The sequence below is a fragment of the Manduca sexta genome, chromosome 14 (genome assembly GCF_014839805.1).
Source record: "Manduca sexta isolate Smith_Timp_Sample1 chromosome 14, JHU_Msex_v1.0, whole genome shotgun sequence".
NCBI classification, from domain to species: Eukaryota; Metazoa; Arthropoda; class Insecta; order Lepidoptera; family Sphingidae; genus Manduca; species Manduca sexta.
In genome coordinates this window covers 3,494,844-3,516,888 of record NC_051128.1, presented here as the reverse complement: position 1 = coordinate 3,516,888, position 22,045 = coordinate 3,494,844, and positions in this window count along the sequence as shown.

Here is a 22,045-nt window from a genome sequence, read left to right as displayed (position 1 = left end):
AATGTCTGGCAATAAGCACGCCTTTAATTCTTGTATGCAGTGTAAATAAGTGTAGATAATAAATAAATATGGACTATGTTCCTGTTAATCAAATGCATCCGATTTAATAAATATCTAATTAAAAAGACTGAATCTCTAAAAACTTGTACGACACAAAAACTCTATAAAATATTCATCGTCATGCATATTTTTTAACTCCATTTGACTAGGTATGAATTGCAAAATGATACATTTATTTTGTTAATGGAATTTCTAATAAAATTACCTTTTAAATCTACTAATTTGTACGATATTTATATTTTTTGTACATTATTTAAAACTGTTTCGATCTACGAAAAAAATTGTTCTCGAATAATAGATTTCCCAAAAAACATATCAAACTTGTTGAAAGTATAAAAGTCGTTATTTTTCTGTTTTATTTATTTTAGACTAAGTTTTTTTTTTATTCGCTTTCTGTGATTTTTCATTTCACAGTTGAATGACTTGTTGAAATATATTTTCTAGAAATAATCTTGCCTTCGTAACGAATTTAAATCATTTAATAGATGTAGTGACAATGTCGATATCGATAGGTCAGTTTCAAGAATTATCTTCTTAGGTGAGAACTATCGATACTATGAAGCATTAATTTTAACGATAATTCTTTTGTTTTGAAACATTTAGTTATCTATGTATATTTATTATTTGTAGTTTTATTAGTTTACTCTTCATATACTTTTAAAATTTTGAAACGGATCTATCGATATCTATGTATACGTTCATAATTTATATGAATTTATAATTTTATGTATGTAATTTACCACTATCCTGTGCCATTGGTAAAATTAGAATAATTAAAATTTTATTTCGTATTTTAATTTACCCTATTAAACAACATTCGATGAACATTATTAGTAATCTTTATACGTAAAATTGAATATCGATAGTTTTTATCGATATTGTCGATGTGTTCTCGATCATTGTAAGTTATTGGGACCTAATATATTGTAACTAAATTAAGTATTCAGTAGGTGTTATAGTACTGTGTAGTGTACACTATTCATTTATTTCTTTCGTTATATCATTTGAGAGTTTATTTTTTACCATTTTTTACTTTTACCTATCGTGTGACTGATTGCGGATGTTCTTTTTAATGTCGATAAGTTATATTCTATTGTCTTTGAAATTTTTCTAGTTACCCTTCATGAAGTTTCCGCCTACTTATGGAATATTCTATGCCTAAATTTGAAACTAATGTTGATAAACATTTCATCGATATGCAAAACGGGATCGATTTTCCTCCCTATCGTTCCCGTGCGTAGTAGAACATACAGGAGTATATACTGTGTGGGTGTAAGTGAATTTAAATATCGTATATTCAAAACCAAAATATCGATAAAAACCTATTGTTTCAAGTGCTGCAGTTAGTGTGAATTGTTTTAAAAAGGAGATTCTTTTTGGCCGAATGACGCATCGACAACTCAAACAAAACAGTTTATATTTATGGTGCTGGAAACAAAGCAGGATTAGAAATTTCCCAAATAAAAGTAACAAAATTTTAAATTCCAATAATAGAAACTAGGACATATTGTGATGTCAGCCTTGTAATGAGATTTCTTAATATATTGTTTCAAACTTCAGGATGATGCTACCGTTATCTAAACCTGTGGCGTTTAATTTCGCACGAAAATTCTACACATTTCTTTATCATTAATTAAAAAAAATATCTCAATCAAACGTTAAACATTCAATATCGTACCATATTTTATCTAAGATGGTATTCAACATGCGATATTTAAATAAACCGCAATGTATCTCACGTGTAAACATCCGTGGCGGGTCCGGAGTTTGGCATAATTGGAAAACGACATTGAAACTGTCAAGGCTATCAATTGGATTGGCATTTAAAATAAATAAATAAAACGCTTTATTCATCACGTAGGCGAACATAGTTGCACTTATGATAAGTCAAGGTACATGAGATTATTTAATTATTACTTATTACTGCATTGCCACCTTTTCAACCACCTGCTTAATTTAATAAAGATCAAAACTCCAATCTCCTTATAATGGCATTATTAATAACATTGACAGTAAAGTATAAATAAAAGGCCAGTCTACGTGTATGATTTGGTCAGATGAAGTTTGCCATTATATATCTATAGCACAGCTTCAACTAGAGAATGTCTCGTTAATATTTACGTATCGATATTTCGTTCCGCAAACTGCACCTTCACATCCCTGCCCGGGCCCGGCGCGGTGTCAGACAAATTAATTACATACGAACATATCATAATATTTTGAATTTTGTTGTGTATAATAAATTATTTTAACGTATAAATAAACAGCGACCACGGTGTGCCGAGCCGCGCGTTCAGTAGTACTTTTAAAATAAACTGCGTTTCATAATATTTAATGTTTATGGATATTATTCGTGGCTCTACGGTGATGTAACGCATGTGAAAATCCAAATTACATAAAAATCTATTTGATTTGTTATCGATTTAACTTTTGTGTTTGTGTAATCGATAAGCGTAAAATCAGCGATGTTTTGTAAGAGCGTAAGTTTATTTTTGTAAGGCGAAGCAACTACATTGACCCTGACCATACTAAACGAATGGAATCTTATTTTATTTTTCAATATCAAAAGCTCTACTGAACGTGCGGCGAACTATGTATTGTGCCTCGTACGATAAGTGATCGTTTGCCATAAAATAGTTTAGTGTGCGTTAAGTGTAGTTTAAGTGTAGTATCGATAGTCGAGTGTTGCCACTGTATATTACTAAATCACCGTGTGTTTCTCACTTCCGAAAAAATATATTTTATTAAATCTATTTGTTGTCATTGTCATGTCATTTTGAGCTCGCTTTAATATCAAAGCATGTTAATTTTTGTTTACAGTCTAAATAAATTAAAAAAAAACACAACTAATCGGGAATTCGCGATAGCGCTGTTATAATGTTGCTCTTGGTCATTAAGATAGCGCTAAATCGACTTTAAACCTTGCAAGACTATTATAAGGTTGGTTTTTGTAAGCGTCTGCGTGTTCTTCTTTAAGGCCGATATACATAATACCAATTTCTCGCACGACAGAGGAGAGAACATAACGCATCTCGTTTTAGACACCGTGTCATTCTTTTTCTATGTGTTGATTAAAACAATTATATTATGAAATAAGAATTAAATAATGCCCCCAAAACAAGATTTCTTTAATTCTCTGGTGTGCGAGAAAGGCTTATGCCAACCGTACCTTGTCGTTACTATTTGAAATTCGTATTACATTTTATGTATACCGTACTATCCATCATCTCCTAATAAATTCGTCCATAAGTTAATAACGATATTGTTGACATTTATTTGACAGCAGACTAAATAGTCTGTTTTTAGTATTTTAAATCCATTAGTTTGTAGTCATTTTGATTACTTTAATATACACTTAAGAATTTTAAATATATGTGCATTCTACTGTCGCATTTTTACCAACGGTTTGATGATGTGTGTGTTTAATAAAAAAAAACAGATCAGTGACAGGCAATTATTATTAATTGTTTAATTTTAAAAAAACAGCAAAATAATCCTTCTTCAAATTGTTCTTTATTCTACTCTATTTCAATGTTTCTTTTTTTTTTAATTCGGTGATATTAAAATGAATACTTTAGTTTGGCCACGCCTTATAAATCATTATTAATCTGTAAACAATCAGTGTATTTGTCTTTGGCTCTTAAATTATTTGGCGTAAAAGGGACAAAAATAAGGGTTTTTGAAAAATGAACTAAAATGTTTAACAGCAAATTGAACTTTTTTATTGAACAATTTCAAATCCTTCACAATAACGATATAGATATTTTGTTAGACGTAAGATAATATAATGTTACGGACTTAGTAAATCTTTTATTATCGTTGCAAAGTATTTCAGACTTTTTATTTATATGTCCTTTCAATTTATGAATTACGGCTAAGCATATGGATGGATTTAACTGGTGGTAGGATATATATTTGCTCGGATAGCGACCATCGTACACAAGTTGTTAAAACCAGCCATAATAGCCCACGTAACTGTCGCGTTACCGGGGTCAACCTGTGTATATCCAGTTCCAACAGGCCGGCATAATTGTGTCGACTGCCAAAGGGTAATCATCTCTCGTCCGTCGACATTCTATTGGACCCCACTGCACTTACCATTCGTTGTAATGGGGTCATTGTGCCGTGCACGTTATATAAAACAATACCCTTAAATTAACACAATAAAATTAGTTAATTATAGCAAACGTTTTATAGATCATTCTGAGTTTAATGGACCATTTACTAATTTATAATAATGGTTAATCGGTATACTTTACTTTCCTAAAGTGGCTTTGCAGCGGTAATAAAATATGTGAGTGGATGGCTGATTAGAAATGCGGATGTTATTACACGCAAAATGAAATTAATGTTGATTGCATTTTTGTAATAATCATTGCTAGCAATGAAGTCGTATATGGCACACATATTTTATATTTAAATTTTTGTATAATAATTACCTAATTATTAAATTTAAATCCAATTTTTCACTTCTATTATCGCCGCGTTAAAACGATCCAAATCGCTTTTTCGATCCATCGTCGAAATGGACCAATCAGAACAAAGTTTTTGACAAGCTTACAAATGGCTAATTTTGATTGGTTCATTCTTGGAATTGGATTGAAGATTGAGATTGGGATCATGTATTGAAAACGATTGTAAGACAAGCTAGCCGACTACCTAAGACGAATACATCTTTCATTGGACGAAATTTTATTTAGACTTTTCAGTGCAGTTTTGTTTTGTTATTTAACCGATGTTACTGCAATGCGAATGAAAATAGATTTTGCGTGTAGTAAACCCGCTAGTGTTCAATTATTCTGTAGATATGAGTGTTCGAATTTAACGATACCCCAAATTGATGTTTTCTTGTGATGTAAAAATGATGTGAGTTTTATTTTCATTGAAGAGAATATTAAAATTTATTACGTCTATCTTGTTTTTTATTTCCCATTGTTAGTTTAAAGTGAACGTATCGCCTACGTTACTGAATCATAAAGTATTTACAGGTCACGCTATCCGAAGCCAATGTAGCGATGGTTCTGTGAACTTTTTTTTTGCTTTGAATGACGAGACGAGCTTGGCGTTCGGCTGGTGGTAAGCGATGCGACCGCCCATAAACAGTAGAAACACTATCCAACACCTTGAATTACATAGTATTCTTCGTTATTCTACTGCGCTCGCCATCCTGGGACATGAGATGTTAAGTCTTATTATGTCCAGTAGTTACACTGGCTACAATGTCCTTCAAACCGGAACACAACCGTGACTACACACTGCTGCTTGGTGGCAGAAATAGACATTGAGGTGGTGCCTACCCAGGCGGACTCTCGCATATGAGAGACCCACCACCAGTGAGGCTACAAAACTACAGTAAAGTACTTATTTCGTGTTCGGTAATTGCAATTGATTTTAGTTAGGGTGAAACGTCTCGGTTATTTTATACGCTCTATATGCCTAGGTATTTATGTAACATCATACTAGTTTTGTAGTTTATTGTGAATTGTGTTACTTTTGTAGGTATGTCAATACAAATGCAAGTGATGACGTTGGTATTCTGAAATAAGAGTTGATTTTATTTTTGTTGAACCAGATTGAACAGTTTGTGTCTATCAAAGAGGAAACATTAAAAATTGATTGCTGTGAAATATGTGTTTTTTTGAAGAAAGTCAATGTTCTTACAGCATAACCAATATCATGGAACAAGCAAACAGCGAAATATGGGTACACTAGACCAGTCCATACTTCGAATAGGAAAGCGCGTACCAAAACATTTAAAGTCCAGTGACATCAATTTCGTCAAAACTGCTAGTTACGCATTCATTAGTACGATTTATTTGGCTGAGATTTGCGTAGTTTAACTACATGACTGTTAAAATAATCTGACCACAACAAAGATGGGGATATCTCGTGAAATATGGAAATATATGTTAGGTTCTGAAATTTATGAGTTATATTCGACGTGAAATATAACCTACCTAAGCTAGATTCTGAGATTTGTCAATTACTTAAATTCAGACTATTTATAGTTCTACATGTGAGCACGAAGACATATTTTGATTTCAAGTTTTAGTTATGGGCTTCTAAAAAACGTAATAGATGAAAGGATTTCTCGACGCTGTTTTCCAAATCAACCAATTAAGTTACTTTTGAAGCACGTCGCCGTTTTTTTAAAAACTTGTGCTAACTCTAATGTTTAAAAAGTACGTATTTCTAAATATTTCGCACGGTATGGCGCTATTATGTTTTCATTTAAACATGATATTTTACGTTAAAAATTAAAGGAAGCCTGCCAAGATGGAAACAAACCCGCTACCATATTATTCATTGGTCAGCGGAGTTGGGTGTCAAAGGGCATCCCTTAGGGTGTATTTTATGACCCTTAGTCGCTAGGGGCATGTTTTATTAATGAGTTTCAGAATTTCTTCGTGATTCTAAAATATGTAAATTCTTGAGTGTTTTTGAATTTAATATCTTATCTAGAACAAAAATAAGGTCTATTTTTATTATATTATTTTCTTGTATGCACCGTTATTTTGTACTAAATATTATACAAACATTATGTAACAATTGAAACATTGTAACCCGTGAATTACCGATCCGGAAGAGTTTTAACATTGAATGCCTCGGGATGACACGCGCTTGGTAGTTTGTTTACTTTACATTAATATAACAACACGTTAATATTGACATTTAAATCCATGGTAGAATTTTAGGGCGAGGAAATAATACGAGAGATTAGCAAATATATTTTATTTCGAAATCACATACACATTGTGATTATATAATTTATATACCTAAAATATTTTTTTGGTATAGATTCCGTCTGTAGGCCTCTAGAGACCTGTCTTCTGCTATATAAAACGCTAATAAGATCTCAATTAGAATATGTACCATTTGGAATCCTCTACAACATAATATAAGGTTTTAAACAGTCTAGAAACAAATCTGCGCGGCATCTTAGTTATAAATGCGAAAGTTTGTTAAACTGATTGATTATTAGTTAGAAATAAAAGTAGATACAGCTGAACGGTAGAGAAAGACACTGAGATGGTAACTACCCAGGGTCACTCGCACATGATACATACCACCAGCTAATTAAATTCAGAGACAAGTAACCACCAATGTATTTAGCATAGCCCGATGTCAAATAAATAATCCTATAGCTTCAAACAGTACACTATGCTGAGCGCAATAAATTCTATATTTCAGATTAGCAAATTAAAATAACTACACCTAAGTATAAGTATAGGGCATTAATAGAATAAGTTTGAAAATAAGATCGAGTTAAAGGAGCAACCACCACCCGGTAATCTTAAAGTTGTCTAAATTTTAAAGCTGGCCAGAACCAGAATATTTCTACCAATTTAACATCATCATATTCAATATTTATAATTATGTCAAATAATTCAGTGATTCAAAGTCGTCTGGTCAAACCAAAACTTCATTCAGTTAATATCTAAACAATTTGACCTAAATATTAAATAGACGAGTAATCACTCCGAAACAATTCAGATTATAATCACGACACTATAAAGTGAAACGAAGGTTGTTTAAAAATTAACTAAATGGACATTCTGGGAAAATTGCGTGAAAAATAAAATGATTATCCCAATGTTTCGGAAGAGACTTGGTACCACTGTAAGTCACTTCTATCTCGACTCTCGACAATCTCTACCTCTACGATATTAAATTTATTATCAATAAGTACATACTGTAATTTTTGGAGCAGCGTGGATATAGGCTATAACTTCTGTAATATTGAACCAAACTCACAATCGAATTAAAAATATGTTAGGTACATTTTTTTATAAGTCTTATATTATGAAGATAAAACAATACTGAATATACGATTTACAATATAACAAGTATAATGCGTATTAAATTTAAAATGTTTTAAAATCCTCTATTTACACAGCAAGTTAATAATTTTACTTATTTTTATGTCACGTAAAACTCGTTTAAACAATATTTTAATTTTCAAATCGCAACAATTAAAATACCACTATCAATCATATGTCTGTCGACCTATAGCTACATATATCTGTTGAGCAAAATATCGATTACAAATACCGCTTCATCGATAAAGCAATATCGATTTAACTATGTGGACTTATTATATTATACTTACTCATTCTATTTTGTTTTTGTTCTTCACGTCAAATGAAATTTAGAACTGTGAGATAATCTGTTTAAATAAATTAGTTTCTGTCCTATTTCTTTTTCTTGGTAAAGGTTGGATACCTGATGAAGTAATATATTCTTATACGTAGCGTTACCTATCAATAAATCATAGTTGTCTGAGATAGAATTCGTTAAATGACTATAAACACAATTGTCATTAATAAACTCAGAAAATCGCAGCGTAATCTTAGATGACCCTTAAAAAATAACTCGATAATGAAGTAACTCGAAAGCGACAACCGGAGTTATCCATAGTAGAGTCACTGATTGCACACCGAGCAGAGTTCAGTACCTCCGCGATAGTCGGTAAGGCGGGCCGCCCAGGCGCCGCCCTAGCTCTGAATATGTCGGATTAAAAGTGATAGCGATTCGCGAATTATGATTATTAATTCGAAAAATTAGTAGAAATATTCAAAGTTACGATTAATCTAATAAAAAATTACAAAGTTAAACTCATGTGGTTACTTTTTATACTTATTAATTTTAGATATTTCTTGTGTTTACGCGAATGTTTGACGTTGAAGTAAAAGTATGTTATGGACTTTTTTCGCAATAAATTTGTTTAATTTTAACTTCTACAACTTTCACGGTCTCGGGGTGGACTGGCTACTAGTTTTCAAAAGTTTGTGGGGAAAAAATAACAAATTTATCGCGAAAAAAACCGTTTAGAATTTTTATTTCCGTATGAGCATTGTTTATTTTCTCGTCCGCATAGCTATAGGTAAGAATACACATAGTGAATTTATGACATTTAGTTTATTAGAGAGATGGCTTCTCAAGTTTTAATAACACGATCAAATTATAATTAACTGACCACAGGCAATAGACACAATGTAGCATTTGGCATACACATTTGACATAATTATTACAAAAATTAATTAAGAAGAAGACATAAAATAAGATAAGTATATTCTTGCAAAAATTTACAAAAAAACACAACAATAAGATATAAACGATCCCAAATCCCAATCTCAATCTTCAATCCGATTACGAGAATTAACTAATCAAAATAAATCATTTGTAAGTATGTCATACAAACATGGTAATCGTTCAGATTTATTCAGACGAAACAATTATTGCAAGCAATTATCGTATTCAATTATTGCATGCAATAATCACATGCAATCATTGCTTGCAATAACCGTATTTGAATATTTTTCAAAAGACGGGTACAGGTCAATACGAGTTCAGACGGGGTAAATTCTTCCAAGAATCACACATGCGAGGCAATCGCAACCTCCATACAATAAAGCGTGACGCCTTTATTCTTTTCAAGGGTAGACAGAGACGTAACATTCACATTTCCCCAGCCCAAGTCCCATTTAATAGGCTTGGACTTATTGTCAATTATCGGGCATTGAAAGATTCCGGGTTGAAACTAAATTAAAAAAAAATACCACTGCCAGACTCGGGATTCAAACCCGGAACCTTAGTACGATAGTCGTACCACGCATGCGAAACAACTGCACCACCCAATTGAGTTAATTGGTCCATTTAAAGCTTTACTTCTCATTTGTCTAGTGTTCATATGTAAAAGTTTTGTTGTTTTTTGCGTGCACGTTATGTTGACCCCACTTCACCTGATGGAAAGTAGAGTGGATCTAATAGAATGTCGAGTGACAAGTGATGATTGCCCCTCGGCAGTCGACACAATTATGCAGGCCTGTTGGAACCGAATATACACAGTCTGATCCCAAAACGCGACACACTTACGTGGGCCACTATGGCGGGTGTTACACCTTGTGTACGATGGTCGCTATCCGAGCGGATATATATCATACCACCACCAAACATAAAATTAGGCTTTCCTAATCTAAACTTATTCTTGACAAGATCAGTATTATTGTTTATTTCTAAGTACAATGCTCAGCATATTCTTTAAATATAATAAGTACTATAGACAACCAAGCATATTCATATTAACACACAAACCAATGAAATAAAATTTAGCTCAACCATTATATTTGTAGTGAAGGAAAACATCGTGAGGAAACCTGCACAACTGAGAAGTTCTCTATAGGAATTTCGAAGGTGTGTGAAGTCTACCAATCCGCACTAGGCCTGCGTGGTGGACTAAGGCCTAATCTCTCTCAGTAGTAGAGGAGGCCCGTGCTCAGCAGTGGGCAAGTATATAATACAGGGCTGATATTATTATTATTTTATTATATTTGTAAAGATCTTATTCTTAACATCTACCATATATATGTTTGATTCCTAACAAATAAAATAAATATCACAAAATCATCATAAGAGTGTTATTCGCGTAAATCGTAAAACCCATTATAATACATTAAAAGGAGCGTAGACGTAGGGGAGGCAAGTACCACAAGACATTAAAGCCGATTCCAACAAAAGATTAAAACCAGATCATTTTGTATTCATAATAACGTAAGCCGTACTAGACCCAACTTTCCCGTGGAATTAAAACAAATTCCCAACTTAATCATAGTTTTAAAAACTTAAACGATTAGAGGGAGTTTGGTTGACGTGTAACCCGAAATTATTTTCAAGATTCGTTATACAGTGGTTACACGAATAAGTTTTTAGGTTTACCTTATTAATTATAATAAGTTTACATTAAATGTTCTCTCGTAAACTCGTTAAATACTTTAAAGTAATTTAAATTTTTTGGAGTAACATTATTCATTTTCCACGGGATAGTCATTCGCCTCCAACAAAAAAATAAACTTATTCTTCAGTTTTATATAATATAGATAGATAAGAATAGATTCGGCCAGACACGCTCTACGAAGTTAACTAATTAGTTGCTTAACTATAGGTAAATATAACGGGTCCCCGATTACAGAGGTCACAAGTTTTTAAAAACTACTCTCTCTGTGTAATCGACCCCTCATGACAGGATCGTTGCCATCACTGGATGTACCGCATTTAGAGCGGATTATTTGTCTCCAATGGCTTCTGTTCAAACTACGAAGGCATTGAAATTAAGTTAAACTTAATAATTTATTTAAACCTCTTGTATTATATATTTACATTCCGTCAATGATAACTCTACCACCAATTCAGAAAGCAGTTCTCACCAGAGAAGAACAGCCAAGAAGCTCTGGTGTAGCTCCTCAAGATCAGTGTAAAGTATAAACTAGATGATACAAAGATTATTTAATTGTTGTTTACAGCAGTTCCTTCTTTTGCTCCTGCATTGGTACAACAAAAAAGATCGCCGGAAAAACTCTATATAGGGGGATTATACGGTCTCCGGGGGTGAATCCATGGTTTTGCATTAATAGGCAATTAATCGAAAGATAGCCATGTAGGTAAGAGTAAAAAAAACTCTATTTGCCTAATTGTAAAAATACAGATAATCCCTCTAGACGGAATATACCCCCTGACTATATAGGTACAGATTTTTTATGTAAAGAATCCTATTGCCACGGGCTTTCTACAGAATAATTACGCCACTGTCTCTTATTATCTCTTTCTAGACAGAAAATATCAAACTCAATGAGCTTCCATACTGGTTACAACGTCCTTCAAACTGAAACAGTGACCTTATTCTCTATGAGAGTGTAAACTCGTAACACGGTCATGTTACGTCATCTTCGTGAAATTACTGTGGAATGATATTCTGTATACCAATTTCTGTTGTCTGAAACGTGACGCGGTTCATTACGTACTTGTTATGGACAGTCAAAATGACGTGTGGCATAGATATTAAGGCGCCAGCTGGGGCCTTATTCTCTATCCCGCACGTTATTTTAACAGTGCGTAACAAGCACGTAACACAACGCATCATGTTTAGGACTATAGAAATTTGGTTTACAGAATACCATTCCACACACATTTCTCGAAGATAAAATGACGCGGCCGTGTTACGCGTTTACACTATCATACAGAATAAGGGCCCTGTGTTGACATACTTCTTAAGCACCTAGTCAAAAAGAATAATGCTTACATAGACGGAGTTGTGGACAAGAAACTCATCGAATATACAGAGTTTATTGTGAAACACCAATAACTTCATAAAACGTACTAACATCATAAAAAACAGCTTTCGTTTTATGACTTAATAATTATTAGATTAATTCAAACACATACGCGCAAACAAGCTCCTCTAAAAATACTATCTAATTTTTTACTGTCTTTTATTTAATTGTGTAAATTAAATCCGTTATTGGGCTATGTCTATGTCTATCAAATTGTACTACTCCAGTATTGAGGGCTGTTGAATTTAATAAATAAATACAAAATCCTTACGTATTATAAAACAAAGCCCCCGCCGCATCTGTTTGAACGCGATCAACTCAAAAACTACCGAATGGATTTCAATGATTTGGTATGGAGATGGTTTGAGACCCTGGGAAGAACATAGACTAGTTTGTATTCCAAAAAATATATAGCGGACCTTTATTCCGCAAAGCACACTCACGTGAGCGAAGCCACAAGCAAAGTGAAAATTATTTTAATTGGTTCTTATTTGAACAAGTCGGCGGTCCAAAGTTTATTTCGTATTTTCGAAAGTTAACTGTTTTTTATCGTAAGATGTTTGCACTAGGGGCAAAACACCTGTTACACATGACATCGATACATGCCTACCGACACATTGTCTGATCCATACGTTTTATCGCGATATTGAAATTATTTTTTTCTTTTTTTTTTATTGCTTTGAATGACAAGACGAGCTTGCCGTTCACATACTGAGAAGCGATACGACCGCCCATAGACAGTAGAAACACCATCCAACACCTTGAATTACAAAGTGTTATTTGGCATTCTAATGCGCTCGCCATCGTGAGAGATTAGATGTTAAGCCTTCATTGTCCAGTAGTTACACTGGCTACAATACCATTCATACTAGAACACAACAGTGACTATACACTGCTGCTTGACGGCAAAAATAGACATTGCGGTTGTACCTATCCAGGCGGACTCTCACATATGAGAGACCTACCACCAGTAACACCCTATACGATTAACCACCATTTTGAATAATCAATCCCAATCGCATCCCAATTATAATCACCAACCTGTTAGACTCTAACAGGATGGTGATTTAAAAGCAGATCCTGCATTAAATTTTTCAAAACCTGGCCTTATTACCTAACCTTTATAGTTTCTTTTTGCATTTCATGAATAAACTGTGGATGGTTATATTCAAATATTTTTCAAGTCAAATGGACATAACTAAATAATTTCCTTATTATTGTCTTAACATTCTGCTCGCGAGGCCACACGTATATAGGAAGTATTCAGTTGTCTAGGAATACAGTGTAATGATGGACACTTAAACACTTAAGTCCTTGCTTGCACGAAGTCCCTTAGCTTCTGAACTCAAGAAGCGATGCTTTACAAAGCAGCCATCCATTGAAGCGTGTATATACCTCATGTTTGCCAATTTACATTGAGGCCGACGAGGGCTCCCGTACATTTCTTGGCCTTTTCCCTCCTCCTATTTTAAAAGGATCCTTCTACTTCCTTCTCCTTCCCTAAATATCCTCTCCCAGCTTTCCTCCAAGGCCCTGCTGCTAAGCCGGGGGATTCCAATTTCTCATTTGCAGGTTCCCCCGGTATTGACTGCGGGGTCCGATACAAAAAAAATATATGTATATATGACGATATATAAGGACTAAAAATAAGGGACTCAAAACAACAGCCACTCGTGTAACTTGCCTTCAAATAGAAAGTATTAACACAGCTGTTTTCCGATTTGAAGGACATTTTTAATGCTTTAATTACGGAATATTAACATATTAAACATCTCATGTCTCAGTGTGATAAACACAGTGCCATGTGTTGTTAGGGTATTTTTTTAAATACTTTTAATAAATTATTAGAATTCAAATTATATTACAGAGAAAACCACTAAATTCTACTAAAAATTTATCCGCGTTTGAATATATTATGTAGTGAATTGGAAGTCAACTGTTAAGTGACAGAATAGCAATAACTTGTGACGTCATTGGCTATGCGGTGCGGGTAAGAGGGAGATACCTAGATAATCCTGTGATACTGTGGATATTTTCAAAGTGATATTTTAGTGACGGTTACTCTCAAGTGACCCTCGATTGCCTCTTATATACATATAAATTTTTGTAACCATACGATCGTATTTGTTCATAGTCAAAATTTATAATTTCCTACTGTTTATTGTTTGGTGTATGTTTATTTTATTTTAAGAATAAATTATGTAGGAAGGAGAAACTAAACTTATATCAGGATGGAACTTACCCTAGGGACCAAATAAGATGTATAGGTATAGTGTTCCGTACGGTTACCAATAATTGAAATGAGGGATTTAAATGTCATTTAAATGGAAATGTTTTATTATAATTTACTAATGCATTTTAATTTAGAAATTGATGATATAAGCACATAAGTAAATCGTACAGTAATTTACATATTCACTATTTTGTATATGACTGGCTCCTTGGCGTAGTATTGTGTGCGTTTTACGACTATCGCGCTGAGATTTCGTGTTCGAATTCCGGGTCGAGAAGTGATATTGGGATCTTCTGCTCAGTATCAGCCCGTAGTCCGGACATGTAGCCGGTAAATGGCAATAGGGCTGCCCCCTATTACGTGGGATGCAACATAGTGTAGTAAGTTTTCTTGGTTAAATCAGTAAACCGCGTAAAAAACTAATTGTAGTAATGTTTTTTATTTTGATTATAAAAGCCACGAAATAAAGAAAATACATACAAAATATAGTGCCAATGGAACTAAAATTGTGTTGGAAAATATTTTAAATCATAAGAAACAAATTAGGTATGTTACGTAATATAATTTTACGAAAAAAAAACCATAGCAACCCTAATGTCTGAATTCTGGTGTATTAACAACCAATAGCAACCCTAATGTCTGATGTATTAAGGGTGTGGTTTTATTGACGTAATAACTGATATTTAGCAGCCACTCTATGTGATTAGTAAATATCATGCCCTGATATTGACATCTACACTAAGGGAAAATAAAACAAAGTCAACAAACATCTGCTTTTCAATTATCTTTATTATATTATTATTATAATAGACTATATCACCGTTTTATTAAGTTTACATCATGAAAAATTTAACACTGAAGCTTCGATTAAAATCCAGTTAAAAATCAATGGATGGTCACTACCACTATAAATGTTAAAAAACGAACAACACACTACTAGTGGTTTGTATCTTTCTTTCTTTCTTTCTTTCTACTATCTGTGACGTCATTAGGAATCACAGTGCGCAACAGACAGAGTTAGCGCCCTACCCTACTACGCGCACACTCTTGCAAATTGCAATACTTGAAATATGAATTTATTTCCATTTTTCAAAAAGAATTTTCGGATTATATGCTATTACCAGTAGAATAATAGCTAAAATCGTATATATAGTAAATAACCTTATTAATACATTTAAAGATATTATTTTAAAACTAGCTTATGCTCGCAGCTCTACCTACTTGAGTTTTTTTTAATAGTTTGAATGCGCTTTTTTGGGTAAAAAGTAACATGATAGTAATTAAGGACTTTGATTAGATACATGTTCGGTATATTGTATCCAAATCGAACCCAAAATATAATAATTAATCGCTCAAAGACGCTGCAATTATATCAAAATCAATCTTAATTACGTAACAACACATTATTAATTTAATTAACAGCAAGTATTGTCCATTTCGGCAAACGATTCACGAAGGCTCCTCCGATGTTTAATTAGATTATTCAAAGATGATTGTTTATTTAATAACTTAACAGTTTCGAGATATTCGGGGATGCCTTTTTAAAATATATATAATAATAATATCAGCCGTGTATTATATACTGTCCCACTGCTGGGCACGAGCCTCCTTAACCATTAAGGTTCAGGCCTCAGTCCACGTCACATCACACTCACAGTCAGACCACGCTGGCCTAGTGGTTTTTAAAATTGTTCTACCAATTTCTTTAAAGTATCTGCCTTAGAAACCGTGCGCTACGAAACATTATCAAACTAAAATTGATAAACATTAGTACATCGACTTTTAATAATTAAGTACAAAACACCTTTACTTAAAATACAACTTGCCGCACAAAGCTAGAACCATTCCCATTGACAAATTTGAATACATGTAACTATTTTAATATATAACCCAAATTATATTATACTATACATAATATAGGTAGATAATAGACACATAATCATATTATACACAAACACACACACATGCACGCTAGCACGTATGTACGCACTTATGCAAAAAAAATAAGGTTTGTTGCACTTTGGCCGTCGTCTATCGCATATTCTCCAACCAGAAATAACCACAAACCTAGATTCATTTTCGCGTAAAAATATTTATTTCAAGCTGTTAATTTAGTCCATTAAGACAGTAAGTTCTATTTGGTTTTATGTTTAATTTCTATGTTAGGCATTATTAATGCTCCATTATTCTAGATTCAAATAAATAAAAGATAATTAGAAATAAACTTATAACTGCGCATGTATTTATACGACCTTTCGTTTGCCACGTACAGGCAAACGAAAGGTCAGATACAAGGTGGACGGATGACCTGGCTAGGGCCGCAGGAAGTCGCTGGATGCAGGCCGCTTCCAACAGGTCGACGTGGAGATCCTTGGGGGAGGCCTATGTTCAGCAGTGGACTTCCTGTGGCTGATATGATGATGATGAGGATGATTGTACTAGTTACTAGTTTAAGAACATAAAATTGTATTTACTTAAAAGTAAAATAAATAAATCTGAAGCTAAAACTGATTTACTCGAATTCCACAAAAAACTGCGGAATGCAGCGTTTGTTACATCTCCAAACGGCATTTAAGTAAAAACCTTTTAACTCTACGTAAATTAATGGTGAAATTTATGCCGGCATAACTATGCCGTCAAACAAATACTTTCATGCGTTGACGGTGTCGGCCTTCCGACGATCGTAAAATAACTTTACGCCGCTTACACTCAGGCCAAATAAACACACGTAAGAAAATATTAACTATTTCTGTTACAGCGCGCGGCGCGTAGTTATTTTATTACTAAATGAATTCGCACGTTGTACATATTTCACAATAATTATGTAATATCATCCCTGTATTATATACTGTCCCACTGTTGGGCACGGGGCTCCTCTACCACTGACAGGAATTAGGCCTTAGTCAACCACGCTGTCCTAGTGCGGATTGTTAGACTTCACACACCCTCGAAATTCTTGTAAGAGAATTTCTCAGACATGTAGGTTACCTCACGATGTTTTGCTTCACCGTTAAAAAAAACCAATAATTCACAAAGAATACACACATAATTTTAGAAAAGTCAGAGTGTGCCGTTGGGGTTTGAACCTGTGGACATTCTTTTCTGCAGTCCATTCTACAACCGACTAGGCTATCGGCACAACCGACTAGGCTAAATATTTCATAATAATTACTAAAACATAATTATAAAAATGTGTTTTTGCATTTAGGTTGACTAAAGGGGGCGAGGTTCGTCATTTGATACATATCTCATCCCCCTCCGGCGCGTAGTTGGCTGTATAATATTTCATTCATATCATAAACCTATTAGCTTTATTACATAATTCGTGGGCAGTACTGGATTAATTTTTTTTAAGACAGTGGTGTGTAGAGCATCTTTGGTTTACCGGGCAAGGACAGAGTCAGAAAAAACGTTGGACATCTATATAAATAAAAGAAAGTCGTATTAGTTACACTATATATAACTCAATAATGGCTGAACCGATTTGGCATAAAATTGGTGGGAAGGTAGCTTAGAACCATGATGCGGACACAGAGTAATTTTTACTATTGTAAGTATAAAGGTGAAAAGTTTGTATGTTTGAACGCGGTATTCTTAGGCATTACTGATTCGAATTGAAAAATTATTTTAGTGTTGGATAGCCCATTTATCGAGGAAGGCTATAGGCTATATATCATCACGCTATGATAAAAAAAAACTATATTACGCGGGCGGAGCAGCGGGCAAAAGATAGTTATTTAAAGTATATAGTAAATGTATACAGAATGATATGTTTGAGGCGTTCTCTAACAGTCAAATTTTGCATGACGCAGTATGTGGGTATATACCAAACATAAATAAGACATATCATCAAACAAAGTCTCCTTTTATGTCTGTCTGTATGTTATTTTCTCAAAATCTACTAAACGGATTTTTATGAAACTTGGTATAGTTTAAGACCGTGGAAAATTGTAGACTTTATAGTAAAAGCTAGTATATTATGTAATACATAAGTGATATAATTAATGTATATTTTTTATTTTATAAATTACTTTTTCACGCGACTCTCCCCACGTATGAGTACGCCCTTTAAAGAATAAAATCAATGAAATAAAAAAATATATATATTTTCTTTTCTGAAATCATAGTATAATTTTTCAGATATCGTTCTTTCATACAAAAAACATAATTATAAATAAAAAATACTTTCCTATATTAGCAGATACATAAATACCAAACTAGTACACGGAATTAATACACTTAATAACTATTAATTAAGGTTAAAAACATAATAAAGTTTTGTTTGGGTTTTTAACGTAGCGTGGGTTTTGTGGTTGCGTCAATCGCACCGCGCACGTGGCGTGACGATAGTTGTAAACTGATGTGTTCTTTACATACGTGTACTGCACAAAACGGGGGTATTCAGAGACGATAATATAAAATTTCACGCTTCTTTTTTACTGTAGTTGAAAGATGAAAAGACCACGTTACTCGCCTGATGGTAAGCGACCACCTATAGATAGTAATGACATACATAAATTGAAATTCATAAGATCTGCGTGGCAGTCTACTGCTCTCGGCGCTCTGAGAAATAAGGATCATGTTTTGTTTAATCTTATCTAACTTCTTACTTTTTACGTCTTATTTTACTTTATAAATGCAAAAGTTTATGCAAAAGTGTTTAGTATGTTTCGATGCTTGTTAGAAATAAATGCAGATATAGTTGAACGAATTTGGATTAATTTGTCACACGAATAGATCATGTCCTGAATTGACACAGGTTTTTATCCCTGTAAGGAAAACTATAATATTTAATCTGTATTTTAAATAGTTGTCGCCGGCGTCGTACAGTTTTATGGATCGCCAGAGTAGTGTAGGAACTTTATAGAGGGCAACGCTCTTCCATACAGAGGAAACCGCGAGCAATATTTTGTCTTCCGCGAGCAATACGTTCGTCAGAATATCAGCGTAGCATCCATAATTTCCAGTCGACTCTTCCTTCCACGGATGTTCCGGATCGTTCTCTTTTTAAACGATTTAAAAAAAGGAGGAGGTTCTAAATTCGACTGTTTTTTAATGTTTATTACCGTAGAACTTTTGACTGGGTGAACCGATTTTAATGGTTCTTTTTTTATTTGAAAGCTGTTGCTTTCCATATTAATTTTAGTTATAAAATTATTGTACTATCTATCATAAGTTTGGTCGTTTTATCGCCCAACGAGCTATACAATCATAAGAAATCGTTTGGTTAAGTAGATTCTAATCTAAAATAGAGAAAAGCTTCTTACTATTACCAAAAAATATTTAGTGGTAACAATGAAAATATACACATGGCCGTAAAAATTCCAAATATGAAGCCGCGAATGCTAATTCAGACTTCCGATTGGCGCGTCAAACAATAAAAAAGCCAATGACGTCAGCATCCGTCTATTGTAGAAAAGTCAGTGACGTAAATATTGTGTCAGAAATGTTTTTATTAATTTCGTAGGACTAACGCAAACTATGTCCAAATCGAACAAGTGACGTCTAAACTCTGTTTTCACATAGATACATAATAAATAAAACAAATCTATTGAAAGTATTTCTAAAGAAGCGTTCTCAAAGAATACAATAGGATTACTGTTGTGCCAAGTATAATCTAATCTAATCAAATCTAACTTTTAAAGTCTAATAAAGGCAATGTTACAGAACCAATTCCGACTTAAATTTCCTACTTAACTTATGCGGATAGTGACAGCCGTACACAAGGTGTTAAAACCCGCCATAGTGGCCCTCGTAAATGTGTAGCGTTCCGGGGTCAGCCTGCGTATATTCGGTTCCAAGAGGCAGGCATAATTGTGTCGACTGATGAGGGGTAATCATCTCTCGTCAGTCGACATTCTGTGAGACCCCACTCCACTTACGATCAGGTGGAGTCGGATCACTGCCGTGTACGTAAAAAAAAACAAAATGCAATTGTACTAAAATATGATAAGCGTCTACTAATCATTTGTCCAACCATATTCGCGGGAAAACAACTATTGATTTAACATTTATGATATAAGTGTGATATCTCTGTAATATGGATTTGCTTGATCATTCCATTAATCTATATTTAGAATACTTGAGCAAACAAAATAAAATTTTGCGATCAACTGCAAATAAAACATGGTACAAAATTATTATTATTGTAAAATAGGAAATATAGGAAGAACCTTAGAGCATTGAATATAATCTATGACATATAGACAAGTGACTCTCGTTATCGATAAATAATATTACTATTTTTTTCCAAAGATCGTTAAAATTAACTAATCACAATATTTTATTTACTTGTTTATTGAAATAGTCCATTGTTATTACTGTTAATTCAAATTAATCCCTCCTAGCCGAATTTCTATCACGGCAGCCAATCTCAACGGAGAACAGTCACGTACGCAGGAGATATTATAGTGCACAAGTATTCGCAATACACAGGTGCACGCGAATAGTTCCTGCATCTCATAGTCCGGCAAGACGTCATGCCTACATGACCGGACAGAGATCAGGTGCAGGAACAACGGCTTATCAACTACCTGACTTCGAGCGGCAACTGCGTAATTTTGTGATGTTAAAACCCAGTTATACTTATTTCTGGCCCAAACCGGAATTTGATCCCAGGACCTTAGCGCGACAGTCGTACTCGTACCGCGATTCAACAAGGTATTCATATCTACACCTTAGCGGTCCAATAAGCACATGTACTTCAACTGCCAATTTAAGCGTCCTCAGACCGAAGTGATAATTTACAATTAAAAAATTCACTAAGGATTTACTACTTTCACTATATGAACAAGGGCAACGTCAAAGGGGGACAGAAAGGGCAGGGAAGGCAGTTGCCCAAGAGATGCTAAAAAAGTTGCCAAATGTAAAGCAACCAAAGTCCTGAGTTTTTGACTTGACTTGCTTGATCGATCATTCTCGCACGTCGAAATTTGAATGACTTCACCAGTTCCATTCCTAATATATCAATTACGCTCTGCTCTATGTTATTAAGGGGAAGTTGGAGAGGAACATGTCCTCTCGACTTTACCTACAATTCATACTTTTCTCATTTTTCATATCAATTTGTCACCCGCTCCCCTGGGCCTTGGGCTGGCGACGCCCTGACTGCAGACTCCTATAAAATGAATTCAATTATTCCTTCTCTATTCGTCTATACTTTTCTTCGTCTAAAATCTCATCACGCAAACTGTACCAGTATTTTTAACATGCAATTGATACCGTCTAATACGGAATGCTATTATTGAGATAGATTTATTCACAAACGTCAGTCTGTTTTGTGGATGTTGAATACAGATCATACATTATATTGTTAAGTTTCTCTGCCTACACAGTATTTACTATATATATTTTCAAATAAACTAATACGGTGTACCCACAGCTAGTGTTTGAATTGCTCCAAATTTGTAGACTCTTTTGTTATTTATGTAAAATAAATAGTATTTCCTTTACTTTTATGCATTTTTGCCGACGTTACGTAGTGTTTTCGAAACTTGGAACATTTGGACATTTGCTTACGTAAAACTAAACAGTGCGGGGTGTTTTGAACTGTTTCTGTACTACATTACAGTGTTTCATAAAATTCACATTATTTTTGTCAGGTGCTTTACTTGTGGTGTGAATTCAACCTCAAAATTCCCAAAAG